Below are 14443 nucleotides of genomic sequence, written 5' to 3'. Positions count from 1 at the left end.
GTTCTACATGTGGGTACGGAAAAGGTGGAAAGATCAGGTTGAAAGAGAAAATAAGAATCAAGTTCTGGGAGGAGCGATTAAAGACAGACCAATACAGAAGTTAGTAGGAAAAGAGTAAAGCAATTGTCAAGGACAGTATCTAAGCATGAGTCGCCTAAAAATACATACTTTGGAAGTATTAGGTACCACAAAAAAGGGGATAGAAGAGGAATATAGAAAATTATGAGTTCGTGGCAAATTCGAAGGCTGATAATAGAAATAAAATCTTCGTTTGCTGCTAATACCTGTCAATGTGAAAGAACATGGATGATGATAGTAACGCTAGCTATGATCTTGGCAGATATTGATGACAATATAAAAAATAACAAAACATGAGTTTGACAAACTCAACTGATATAAAATGAAAATTTTATTCGGGAATTCCAATGCCAAAAAGAGAGAATAAATATATATTCGTAATCCGATTATACAAAACGACAATTTGCTTAATGAGGATGATACAACGATGGTAGTCTCCACAACTTCCCATATCCAACACACTTATTGCAAAGAGTACAAAATTGCGACATCCCAGTAGTTATAAAAATAAATAGATATGAGAATAGAAACGAGTGACCAGACTGATGACGTCTTAGTTGATAAAAGAATATCATCTAGTGTAATTGCTACACATTTATTTAGAGGTGCTAGCTGCAACGGTAGCTACTAGTTAGTAACAGCAAATACAAAAGAAGCATTATCTTTAAAAATGTGGAAATATTCAGTATACGTAAACATAGAGGACTTATTAAAGGACATATATATAGACTGAGGCCGGACAAGCATTTAATTTTGAGATGTCGAATACCTTTTAGATTTTGGAAGGTTTCAAATATTCTAGTGATGCAAATACTGCGATTATAAATAAAGTTAATATAAATGCTTAAGGAAATGAAAAATTGGGTCAATCAAAGTAGATAGGAACAAATAATGATTCGAACTACATGCACTTAACTTCGTAAAAAATCAAATTGTGCACTCGAAACACGGAAAACACATATTAAATACGAAAAATACGATTTTTCTCTCAATTATGAAAACAGCGCCCGCAAAAAAAATAAAGCTTACGTGTTGGAACTTTCTCGATCAGATATTCGGAAACATCTTCTCGAAATCTATTCGGTATACCCTTTCACCCTCGTAAAAATTCAGAGTTATGCACTCCAAACACGGAAAACACATATTAAATACGAACAATTCGATTTTCCTGTGAATTATGGAAACAGCACCCCGCCAAAAGAAACATACGTCCTGGAACTTTCTCGATGAGATATCCGTAATCTGTGTCTCGATATCTATTCTGTACACCCTTTCTCCCACGTGGGAGGATTTTCACGCCGACCAGTGTGAAAAAAGTTTTACAGTAAAAAAGAACAAGAAATATAACTTGCAGTAATGACGTTATAGAAACATAAATCTCGGATGTAAACGGAATTCTTGTTGATTTAGTGTGAATACTTGGTTTAGAGTAAAACTTGCAAAACGAGATATACAAGCTTATTCTTCCCATCTGAAATGAAAAGAATTGACACTAAAATGCCTACGTAGTAAGAATCAATCATTGAATCAATTAACAAGAAAGATAGCAAGACAGTTTTAATCTTTATCTAGGAGTCTATCCTTTAGCAACCACAAATACAAATATCTTTGACGTTCAATTAGAAAAAAAATGTTAAATACGAGTGATATTATTGGAAATTTTCAGTTCGGATTTAGGCAAAATCAACGAATAACCAGATATTTGTCATTCTATAAATGGCTTAAAAGGATCGCGAAGAAAATGTCTGGTACGTCAATTACGTTTGTTTATATTTAAAGACTTACTACTTAATCAGAGGTCCAATTGGCCAAGCAAAATGTATTGTAATAGTATGAAACAGTAAAACTTAAACAAAACACGGAAGTAATATATAAATACTAATCCTGGTATATCTCATTTGTGTTTCTTTCTGGTACATACAGTTGTACGATACTTGATTATGAAGAACTCTACACTCGTGGGTTTAATAAACGGACCCCACGGGGGGCCTTGTTTAGCAATATTATATTTGCAGATATACCAAAGGAAACTAGTTGGATAAAATATTACCTTAAATAATTCAAGTAAGTCCAAGCACCAGAATACTTGTCCTAGATCTTTCACTGCGTGAATGACCTAAAACAAGCAGATGTGTTGTAGTCATTATTACTAAGAGGATCATGTGCATATCAACGGTATATCTATTAATATTCAAATTTGATGAGCCCATCTAGTCTATCTAACATTCAGATAATGTTACCGACTTATTATTGTACAATATATTTAATTATTTTTTTAATATTTTGTCCTCTTTGGTTCTTGCACTAGAACATACTATTTTCTGTTTACATACTTAAATGCAATATCAGTGTTCACAATGTTGAATTAATGCAAATAGTTATTTATAAAAATCTGAAACAATGGAATTTAACGCATTTGTTTGAGATTTCTACATTTATTCAAATATTCTTTTTGTACATTTTTTGCACAATACTATCTCACTGAGGTAATATTCACAGACAAATAATTAAGAATTCAGGCATATTTTAATAGTTTAGTATCTGAGTACTAATGATAATGTACATGATTTGGCTGAGTCCTTCCTTGCTATATAACAAACTTCTATTCACATTTTTGAAATAAGGTTTGTTGTGGTAATTTACACTGTGTTACCAATTTGAAAACCATTTACGATACTAATGTAAAATACATATTAGATCTCACTATCTGGAGAATTTTAGTATCAACTCCAACAATGTATTATCTGTAATCAGACCAATATCATCAATACCAGCTTGTATGTTGTTGTAGTCAATAATCGTCTGTGATTTATTCTTCTAGCAAGTTACATTAACACCTCCTTAAAAAGTGAGAGGATTACCAACGAGAAAAAGAACAATATTTGACATGTTTCTTTGAAATAAATTACAAGTAAATTATTATGTTTCCTAAATTCGAGCTTTCTGCAGGACAACACGTACTTTTCCCTGGAAGAAAAGATTTATTTCATTGTTGCTTAACTGTTCCAGCAACACATCCACCTCGATTCTTTTGGTTATCAACAACTTTCACTGGTTTAAAAGTTATACGTTGTACGTTTGTTCCTTTTTCTTAGAGTGGACACTTAATATACATAATTACAAGCTTATATGCTTTCTTTAATGCGGAGATTGCATTATATATATCTACATACCGAAAGGCAGTCAGTATGCAAGAGTGTATATATATATATACCCATCTATCTATCTATCTATCTATCTATCTATCTATCTATCTATCTATATATATATATATATATATATATATATATATATATTTGACTTCCCATAGGTTATTATATTGTATCATATTTATAATACAATAATATCATGTTACATGATACAATAATATCATGAAATATGCTCCATATACAGTCAAATTTTCATTTCTTTTGTAGCAAACAATAGAGTTCTGAATGTATTAACATAACTTCTAGCCAACAATCACAAGTGCGCACCAAGACAATTTTCCTCTGTTTACCATCACAAATATTTTCCATCATACGAAATATTAATACCTATATCAGTATTTGGGAAAGGAAAATTAAACATTTAATAGTGGCAAAGTTATTAATATTATTATTATTATTATTATTATTATTATTATTATTATTATTATTATTATTATTATTATTATTATTATACATTGTAGTAATGGTTTTGAAAAAAGTAGTAATTTCACTTCTGTGGATACCGAGCTATGAAATGAAAGCTATCAAATCAGGGTTCTTGAAGAATAAGAAAAAATACTTCCTTAGACACACATTATAATGCTAACAACCTTAAGGAAATGGATAATTACGAATAGAAATATATTAAATTTCAGTATCACAGTGGGGAACTGTAACTAGACTTTACTAAAAAAATCCAAACTCTAGATGATACTTACTTTTAAGTTGAGCTATCGAAAATATCCTATAGAAAACCAGAGATAATACCCAAAGTGTAAGGGTGAATGCTACTCACAAGAGTATAGCTTATACTGAAGATGTAAACTGTTAATCTATGATGAGAGGGAAATCGAATAATTGTAGAAGTTCTATTAAACTTTTTTAAGTGCATGCAGACAATAGTGTTTATGTATGGAAATTATCATGAAAATAAATCTACGAGGTATGCGTACCTTGAAATATTTAAAATACTTTAGACAAAGAAAAAATCAGACGTCCACAAACAAAGTCCAGAAACCGTATTAGCATAACACAATCACACAAACGAAGGGATTAAATTAACCGGAAGCAAGCACTTCATCTTATTTTATCACAACTCTTTTGCTTTCCACGAATTTTGTCGAATAATATAAGAATTAAAAACATAAAACGATATTTGTGTTAAATGATTGCAAAATATTATCACTTACTGTATAGCGAAAAGTAAATTGAATATAGAGAATAGAGTCCTAAGCAAAATATACGCAAGAAGAGGTACGGGAATGTGGAGTTCAGAAAATTGAAGTCAAGCAAACTGCATAATCTATACACATTGTCAAACGTTATGAAAGTTGGAAATCTAAGAGGCTCAAATGAATAGACCATTTAGCAAAAATTGAAGAAAGTAGCTTCACTGCACTAGAAAGTTTGGGAAAATGTCCATTAGTATAATGGGTTGTTGAAAAACATAAAGTAGTAAGAAAGGAATAGATAGAAACAGTAAAGTAGTAACAGGATCCAACTAGATAAGACAGATATGGGGATATGTTGAAAAACATAAAGTAGTAAGAAAGGAATAGATAGAAACAGTAAAGTAGTAACAGGATCCAACTAGATAAGACAGACGTCAAGGGATTGTTTCTCTCTGCGACATTGAACTCCGGATTTCATCGCTTATAGAATTAGTTATCTATTATTACTCTATTACGCTTCCATAAGTTTTATTAGAACACCGTTCAAAACACAAAACACAACTGAGTTGGAATTTAATATCAAATTGTCTTTAATCGCTTAACTTTTATGTCTTAATTAATTGTGTTTTTAGATCTGAATTGTAGCCAACAGTCATGTTTACTGCACCTGCGCTGTTTAAAATTAAGAGCTCAATTAGCGTTAGACAATCCGAATAAAACGTTATAATTATTCATGGCCTATAAATTTCTACATTATTTAGTTCTTATGTGTGCTCTTTCATTGGCATTCTTCTTTGCTAAATTGTATGACCTAACATAATTCTTTTCATGAGAAAAATGAATCACTTTAACAAGCTATAATTGCATGACATTATAATATTTGAGTAATTTTTTCATTGTAAAATCTTTGAGATTGAATCATAAAATTTGAAAAAAAATTCCATTACGTACGGTAAATTATACTCTTGAGCAAGTGCATTATAATGAAACAATAGATTTAATGTATGTTTATTCAGTTCACTTCTAATATATTTGTATCATAGCTTCAATTATGGACCAAAGTATGTTTAATAACGTTCAACAGTTAAACTGAGCATGAAACGATCATTTAATGAAATTGTTTTTCCTTTATCGAAAGGAGTTAATTAGAAATGAACAAAGATATTCTTCCATATAAAATGATGTCTTTTACGCAACTGAAACGAAAACAACCTGCAGGAAATTGGTGAGTATGGAAAGGGATCAGGTATTTGGCTCAGTATTTAAATACGTTACTAACTATATACAATATGATATTTTCATGTACATTATAAGTTCTTCTTTGTATAAGTTTAATGTACCTTTTCTACACCGGTGCTTTGTAAGACGAGGACATATATATTAAACTGCAATTCAAACCAATGTAATACGTAATTACTACCAAACAGGGTCGACTCCGGATCACCGTGAATAAATGCATTCATACAAGGAATTACATCAGAAGAAAGGATTTTCACATTCTGTGGTCACAGTCATTAACGACAAACACAGTAGTGGTAAAAATGTTATCACGAACTCCTAATATTATATAAAATATAGGTTTATTTCTTTTGTCACTGTTCTCCAAAGATATGGACATAGTGGACTAAAATTGACACAGTAATACAACGACTGTGTACTATAACTACTGTGTACACAGTACAGCTAATATGTAACGTGTACTGTAATAAAGAAATCCAACTACAATGTCTAAAAAAGGAAAACGTAAGAAACACTGAAAGGAGAATTGGAGAGTGAAGTGGAATACATTCGAATACCAAGCACAACTCCTTTGTTTACAAGTTGACTCCTCGGAATGCATCTGGTTGTACTTGTAAACATTTAGGAAAGAGGTTCGGACGGAAAAGACGTGTCTTTTAGTCGTACAAGTTTAAAATTGCACTGAATTCGTAGTCCTGAACCAACATGCATCTACTGCTCTCTCTTTGTCTCTGCCTGTCTCTCTCTCTCTCTTTCTCGCTCTCTCTTTCCCTCTCTCTCTCTCTTTCCGTTTCGCTTTCTCTTTCTTGCAAACAAACATACTCACGGAAAAAGTTTGGCGATCATGGTTTTGGTTTTAGGAAAGCAAGGCAATTTACCGTATTTTCTGCAAAGGACCTATTTGAGTTGTATTCTTACGGAATATCAGGGACGTGAACAATACATGTTCCCACCAGACATTAAACCATAGTCTTTCGGGATCGGATACGATAACCTCGTCTGGTAAGTTTCATCCAGATTCAGCATCTCTGGAAATTATATCTGCATTTATAGCTTGTTGGAAAAACTTCTTTTTACTGCTCGGAAGCCTCAGTTTCTTCTAGATTCAAAAATGTTTTATCTTGATTAAAATTATCTCTGGTCCGTAATCAATATTCAGCAGGGATTTATATTAAAACGTAGTGATATTTTGCACACCCAGTGGCTTACTTTTGAACGCAAATAATATGTACACTGGCACGTATAGTTTACTTGACTCAATTTGAATTGATTCTTTATATCTTCAAATATGGCTTACACGTACTCAAATGTAATTGTAGGAGTAATAGATTTTAAGCAACATGTCGAAATACTAGAAAAAGTTGTAAGAATGCTATGAACAATGTCTAATTATGTATCATTGTTATGATCTAATTTACTTTTAACTCAATCTCCTTTGTAGGCAATAACAAATATTAATTATTTAAAATACCTGTATCCATTTATGTAACTAATTGAAATAAAGAAAGTATGCGTTCCTTTCTATCCAATACTCTACAGATGCCAACTTTTGTCTTACATTGTTGCAGAAACAACCTAGAAACGTACACTGCATTTTCGTAGGATTTTGGAGTAATAAATATCAGTAACAAGATAAACATTGCGTTCGGGAAACTGGATCTGAAGCCCTAGGCCAAATAACGGTGCAGAGAAAACTGGTAATGATTCTTCTTGTGCCAGAAGTAGATTCAGAAATGTAAAAGTAAAGAAGATCATGAACCGAAAGCAGAATGAAGAAATAAGTCAATCATACCTAAACGTCACTTCGAGGCAAAAAACGCTCATACATCCACAAAGAAACGAGACCCATGTTAGACCAGATATACTAGTTTAATACAGATTTAAACTGCTACTATCTGCCCGATGATCCAATAATTTTTCGTTCCCCAACCAGGGCAAAGTGCCATCAAACGTATTAAAAGTACTAAATTCATATAGAAAGATATTAGTTTTGAGATTATTTAACAGAATTATTTCATTTATGTCCATATTTTTTAAATAGTGTGTTTCATTTAGCAGAAGTATGCAATTATGCCGTGGTTGAGCTCCAGGGAATAGAAAGAAATTTAGCACCTACTTTTCTCGAATATTAAACTGACGCTGCAGACGTAGCATCACCTGTCTGCATAACACGATTATTTTAAAATCTTTGAAGTTACTGCGACATTAATATTTTCAATTGATAAAGTTAAACACTCAATGCGTGTGGTTGCATTATTTAATCATATCAATATCTGAACATAATTCTTCATAGGTTAAGAAATAATAAGAAATAAAAATGTGACGATCAGGTTGAATAATTCATTTTCAGAATATTTCACCTATTTCTGTTTTCCCTCCACGTACTCACTCGTTTTACAGCTATTTCAAACAGTGATTTGGAACAAGATTTAGTAGTTTATTCTTCCGATTACAAGTTTTCTAAAAATGGATAATTTCTCTTAAGTATAACAGAAACTAGAAACATTCACTTGAAATAAGTTGTGAAAATAAGTATTAGTTTTTTACATTATTTTTAAAAGCGTAAAACATTGGATTTTAAACGTAAAAGATACTACATATTAAATATTAGTGAGTATCAAAACGCGTGCTTTCTTTAAATATATTTGTTTGTTTCAGATAATCTTCACTCGCCCTAAGCATGGATAAAAAGGTGTTCCTTTTTCTTGTTCTTTCTTTGATGAACCTGTCAGCAAGGTCAGCAAGATATGACACTTTAGGTAAGTTAGCAAGTATGGAATGTTTAAAAATAAACTTTATAAGAAGAAATATACAGAAATTTTAGGAGTGGACACTAACTTTTGTCAATGTAATAATTATTTTATATCAATTTACTATGTCCTTTCCCTTTATTTGAATTTGAAGAAACAATATTAGTGCAGTATATATCGGTATTAATAGTAATATTTTATAAGAAATTCTGTCTTTTAGCTTTGTAAATATAGCGTAATTAATTGGAATTACAATTGGTTTAAGGATGGCGAAAGGTCATGGCTACAGAAACGAAAGCACTGAGTTAATTTTGTTCCACATAACGATATTGTTTTTAACAACAATTGTAATTACTCATATTGTGATATCTATTTATATCCTACGCTCTATTTATTTCTAAAAGAGATTTCTAAAACTTTCGTAACATATATATTCACGCGGTGATACTGGATATCTCAATTCGTAACCTTTCTTTACTTTATAATATAAATTGGAATATACATATTAAAGAAACTATGACAAACAAGATCTTTGAAACATAAAGAGATGCAACCATACTAGATTGTAATTAGAGCCAGACATTTACTTTTCAACAAAATTAAACGTAAATAATTGCACGAACTCTATAACATATTGAAGCAGCAGTTTCAAAACTGCTTTCTCAAAGTATTTCCATTGACCTCTCCGTTTCTTGACTGTATAAGGTAATACTTTGTATCCCTATTTCTATGGGATCCGTGCTAATATTGTAATCCGATTTTGATCGATATCTTTTTAAAGTTCCTTTTCTGTTTGGATTTGTAACAGGTCATGTTTTAAAACCGTACAGTACTACTGGCATAACAATCGGTTTATATATATTAAAATTTAAATTCTTTGACAGCATTTTCATAGACAAAATTTTTGTTGTGAATAATAACAAGGTATTCCCGCTTTCAAGAGCCGATGTGTTTCTTCGTTGATATCTTCTTAGTTTGTTAATGTTTATCCGAAATATTTAAAAGCATCCATTTTCACGAAAGTAATATTTTATATTTTAACATATCCATAATTTGCAATATTATAGTCACGGCGAACTTTTATGTATTTAGTTACCTATGCAGTAATTTCGCCAATAATTTTAATACAGGTTGGGTCAATATTGATAACATTGTTTCCAAGAATTTAAATTATCATTTCTGAAGGTCCTCATATAACCTCTTGCGAACTCATTAAATTCTTCTAATAACGTTCTAGAAGAACTTTCTCTAGTAATACATATAAAATACGTAAAAGGAAATTAAAGTATGGAAATTCTAAACTTTGTGACTAACATGCCAGCTGATAAGCCCGTTTTTTTTTTTACCTTTTTGAGCTTAACACGTTTAAGTATTTGATGCCTTGTGAACTTGTGCCTTGTGACATATTTCATTGGTCGTCACTCCCACTCCATTTCTGGACCATTTTTAAATTATTGCGAAGCGTATAAATAATAAATAGAACATACCGCTTACTGGATTAGTTAGAGTTGACTATCTGTTCTCTTTTCTGAAATGATATATCAATTGTAATCTCATTGACTTATATGTCAAATTTAGCCAATATGAAAATCATCTTGGTTTATTGGTTTGTTTGGCAAGTAATATTTCGTCTTCTGTACAAAGTAGAAAACTAGTATGATTTTTTCTATATCTGAACTATTTAAAATCTTGATTTTGTCTGAAGCCCCTAATGCTCTAATACGTAAGTCAGAGTTGTTATAAAAAGGAAAATATCAGATTGTTTTATATATAACAGATCAGTGCGCTTATCATTCATATATCGTACATAAATGTCGTACGTTTTTGTACTACTATGTCCATTATATACATGACCAACATTTGGAAGTCTCGTAACTATTATGGTTTGTAGTTAGTCTTGAAAACAGGGACTCCAATTATAAAAACTGTGTCTGCGAAATCAAATTACAGAATTTCAACAATTAAGTTAATGCGTTTTATTGTGTTTTTGAAAATATTGAAAATATAACATTCTAATTTCACTTTAACCAGTTAATATTGGTGAAATTAAAATTCAACCAGTTAACTTGCTTCTTAAATATTCTTTTTGAGAGATCCTTGTATGTTCTCGGCAGGGTTTTATGATGTGCATCATTGAAAGTGATTTAGTAGTATTAGTAACTTTTTGATGAAAAACAGTTTTCTTTGTAAGACTGAACCTTCGACCGATTGAGATGAATTTTTTTTTCTAATTTCATTAAAAACAAGTAATGTATACAAGGAAGCTATATATATATATATATATATATATATATACGCATTGGCCAGTATTCAAAACTATATAAGAAAAAATAATGAGAATAAATAACAGGGATAACCAGTTGCGCTACAAATACAGAACTAAAGTAAAGGCACGCTTAATTTCTGTGTTATAATACATTCTCTATTCTACTTCCGTTATTTTCAGCCACTGTTTTACGTTTCTCTTAATGTTGTTATTTATTTTTCCTAATGCCTACCTTGTAAAGGTAAAGTTCATCAAATGGACATCAAGACATTCATTTCCCTATGAATAGTTACTTTGGTTTATTTCGTGAAACCTCCATTTTCAACTGCAGTCAATTTTCATGAATCAGTATGTCAGCATACCATAATATTATTCCTACTGATACAACTACCACTACTACTACTACTACTATCACCACCACCACCGCTACTACTACAACTAATAATAATAATATGTGTGTATGGATGTATACACAGCCAACTAGTAATGCTTTCATATACATGTTCTTAAGTAACGCTTCTACTTCGCTTTTTTTAATTAAGGTCTGACTCCCAATAGAATCTCATTGTATCTACATCGTTAATATAGCTGTCACTCGTTTTCTTATCAATGTTTAAAATTCGAATTACTTATATAAACACGGTATTCGGTATTCTGTTTTGAAACTTTACTGCAATCAATTTATATAAACATATTCTATATAGGATCGTGTCTTAGTTCACAGACATCATTTTACAAAAAAAAAAAAAAAAAAAAAAAGACACCAGAAAGGTTCCAAAATGTAAATTGATAAATACATCATTTTTCTCAATTCCAATATTATAGATAAGATTAATTTTAAAGAAGAGTTCATTTAAATTACATAGATAGTAGTTATAATTAAAATATGTCTTAATTTATAGATATTCATAATCTCCAAAGTACTTTTATAGTTTTCTTTCCGTTTTATTAACTTCTTATTCTTAACTTATTATTAACTTCTTCTAATATATAATTCACTATTTCTTATGATCATAGTTTTTTTTATTTTGTTTTTCAGAGGAAGCCTGCTCGAGAGAATTTTGTCTGAAGCATCCATACGAAATATGCTCTTTTAAATGCTACTGCTTATCATTTGAAGATCAAATGTATCTTTCTAGACGGGATAAACACTATAAGTGCCTACTTTAACAAGTAACTGGTACAACGAAATTATTATTTACTGGTCACACTATATGTACTTAGTGATCACAGTTGTATGAGTGAAATCAAATACAGATAGATATAGTATACATCGTATACTTATTTACATTTAAACGAGGACACACATATATAATACCAGCAAGTGTTCAATAATACTTCAATATGAATGTAATCTTTTTTATGTAAATTGATTTATACACGATAATGAAATTTACTTTGAAATTTTGGTGGAGAATCAATCTAAAGTTTGACTTATAGATTATTACTGGTATGATTGTAAAAATCAAGAAATAAATAATTAGAAGTGATTAACTATTTATTAAACATTTATTTACATTGACTGGTTCTAATTTAAATCTACTTTAACACAGAGGTTAAATAAGACCCACACCTACAGTTTAAAGTAGATCATGAAACATTGTAATATCTTCAAATGTTAATTCCCCATACCAGAAATGCATCTTGCAATTCTTGGTCTACTGAGAAAACGACTCTGGCTGAACTTTTATATATATATATATATATATATATATATATATATATATATATATATATATATATATATATATATATATATATGCCAACCAATGTTACCACTGATAGCAGAATGGGTTAAGGATATTATTTTTGAAATTTCGAATAAATGTTTTAAATTATCATTCATATGATTATCATTTTTAATTTATAAAAATCCTTAGGAAAATGAATGGTAAATATTCAGCAATCAAATTCAGGACATTTTCTTTTACTACCTTTATCTCGAACAATTATACAATTTCACGAAGAACCATATGGAATAATCATTCCATATAAAAGGTGTGCTGTAGTCCTTCCAACCACTGCAAGTTTTAAGTCTCAGATTACCGTCATTCGTTCTAAAAGACAATGGGCTGCACAGAACGGAAGAACACAATCAATGATTGTTTGAAGTTGTAGTGGGGTGGAGGAGGATATTAACCTTAAGCAACCTTATTCACTCCCAGAAACATCAGGTTTATCCTTTTATTTTTTGCTAAGAAATAGCAGTTGCGCTTAATTAAAAGAATTTTGTTCAGAAACAGTAAAACCTTACAAATTGTTCATTTACTATCTTGTTTTGACAATTCGTTTTTCTCATATAGCGTATTTACAAGTGACTGTTACAGCTTTAAAATTTATCAAATCAATTTATTAGCTTACTAGGATGAAATATATACCGTAATATATGTGGTCACTTCCAAGTTTTTTCATGTAGTACCTAATGTTTGCTTTTCATGCTAGTTAGTTTGTCAATCTTACTGTGGAGCTAGAGCGTCAGTTTACTAGATGATGTCTCGAAAGGAAAATATTTCCAGTGTTCGCTTTGAGGTCTAGAAATGTGTGGTAACTTTTCATGAAGGTGGCAAAGGTGAAAAATACAATGTTCCTGTCTGAGAAAGCGAGAAACCCCATACACAGGTAAAGCATCATCGCGACTATCCTTAAGAGAACGTTTTTTGTTTGGTTTCTCGATAAAAAGAACACGGCTCGTCTTTGTTGTAGCATAAAACTATGATCAGCCAACAATTACTAGACATGCTGGAAAATTGGTTGTTATCCCAGTTGAATACCAAACACTCTGATTACACTTTGCAACTAGACGATGCTCCACCACATTTTCACAGAGATGTACGCGAGCTTCTTAACTGCATTTTTCATCACAGCTGTACGTGCTGAAGGAGAAAACAACAAACCTCTCGAGTGGCCATCTTATTGCCGAGATTTAAAACTAGGCAAATTTTTTTCTTTGTGGTTTGTTAACGACACATAATTATAACAATGCCAGTGCCTCCTGAGGAAGTTTGTAATTCAATAACACTTGCACTGGACACAATCACGACGAAAGATCCACTCCAAGTATGGGATGAATTTCATTACCATGTAGGTTTGTGTCATGTGACGACAAGTGCAATATTGGAGGATTCTAACTAATGCAACAGAAACTTGGAGGTTTGATCACGTTGCTGTTGCATATGTTATAGGGGTTGATCGCTTACGGTAATAAATAGATTACTAATATTATTTTATTCCGCAACATTCTATTATATACATGCTGTATATATGTTTACGTTTTATGTGTAGATATATCTGATTTTTTGGTGGTCTTTGATAGAATGTTCACTTCTGTCGCGTGGGTCTCTATTTGGTTCCCACCTGACGATAAGATTGTTTCGTGAAAAACACCGTGTGAGGGACTTCCTTGGGATTCTCTCATTCTATACCACTTTCTTACGATTATGATTCTTAGTAAACATTTTAAAAAGATCCGTACTGTCCTTGCTACCGTATGGCAGTAGGGATTTAGTTGTTATTATTAAGGAGCAGTATTTTATCTTATTTATTCATTTATTTGTAATTCTGTACACAATCCGGTTACACATTCTAGTTAGCAAGGAGTACAGAAGAGAACAGGGAGAAATGGAAACAGATAAAGTATAAACAATATAGCGACATGCATAAAAACAATATTCTGAAACTAATTAACGCAAAATATCCACTACACTATCACTAGAACTTAGAAGTTATTTCTTATAAAGGTTTACACTTATA

The 14443-nt window shown here is 31.0% G+C and overlaps 1 long non-coding RNA gene across 1 annotated transcript in view; it reads left to right on the top strand.

Moving 5' to 3' along the window:
- Positions 1-12009, top strand: part of LOC145693989 (uncharacterized) — a 43595-nt gene extending 31586 nt beyond the window's left edge. Inside the window, exons 2-3 of the long non-coding RNA XR_014132875.1 lie at positions 8336-8436; positions 11733-12009. This is a non-coding gene — a long non-coding RNA (uncharacterized LOC145693989). The remainder of the gene's footprint in view (positions 1-8335; positions 8437-11732) is intronic.
- The last annotated feature ends 2434 nt before the right edge of the window (positions 12010-14443 follow it).

The sequence above is a fragment of the Thermobia domestica genome, chromosome 9 (genome assembly GCF_964235325.1).
Source record: "Thermobia domestica chromosome 9, izTheDome1.hap1.1, whole genome shotgun sequence".
In the NCBI taxonomy this organism is placed as follows: Eukaryota; Metazoa; Arthropoda; class Insecta; order Zygentoma; family Lepismatidae; genus Thermobia; species Thermobia domestica.
This window is presented reverse-complemented; position numbering and strand designations above follow the sequence as displayed.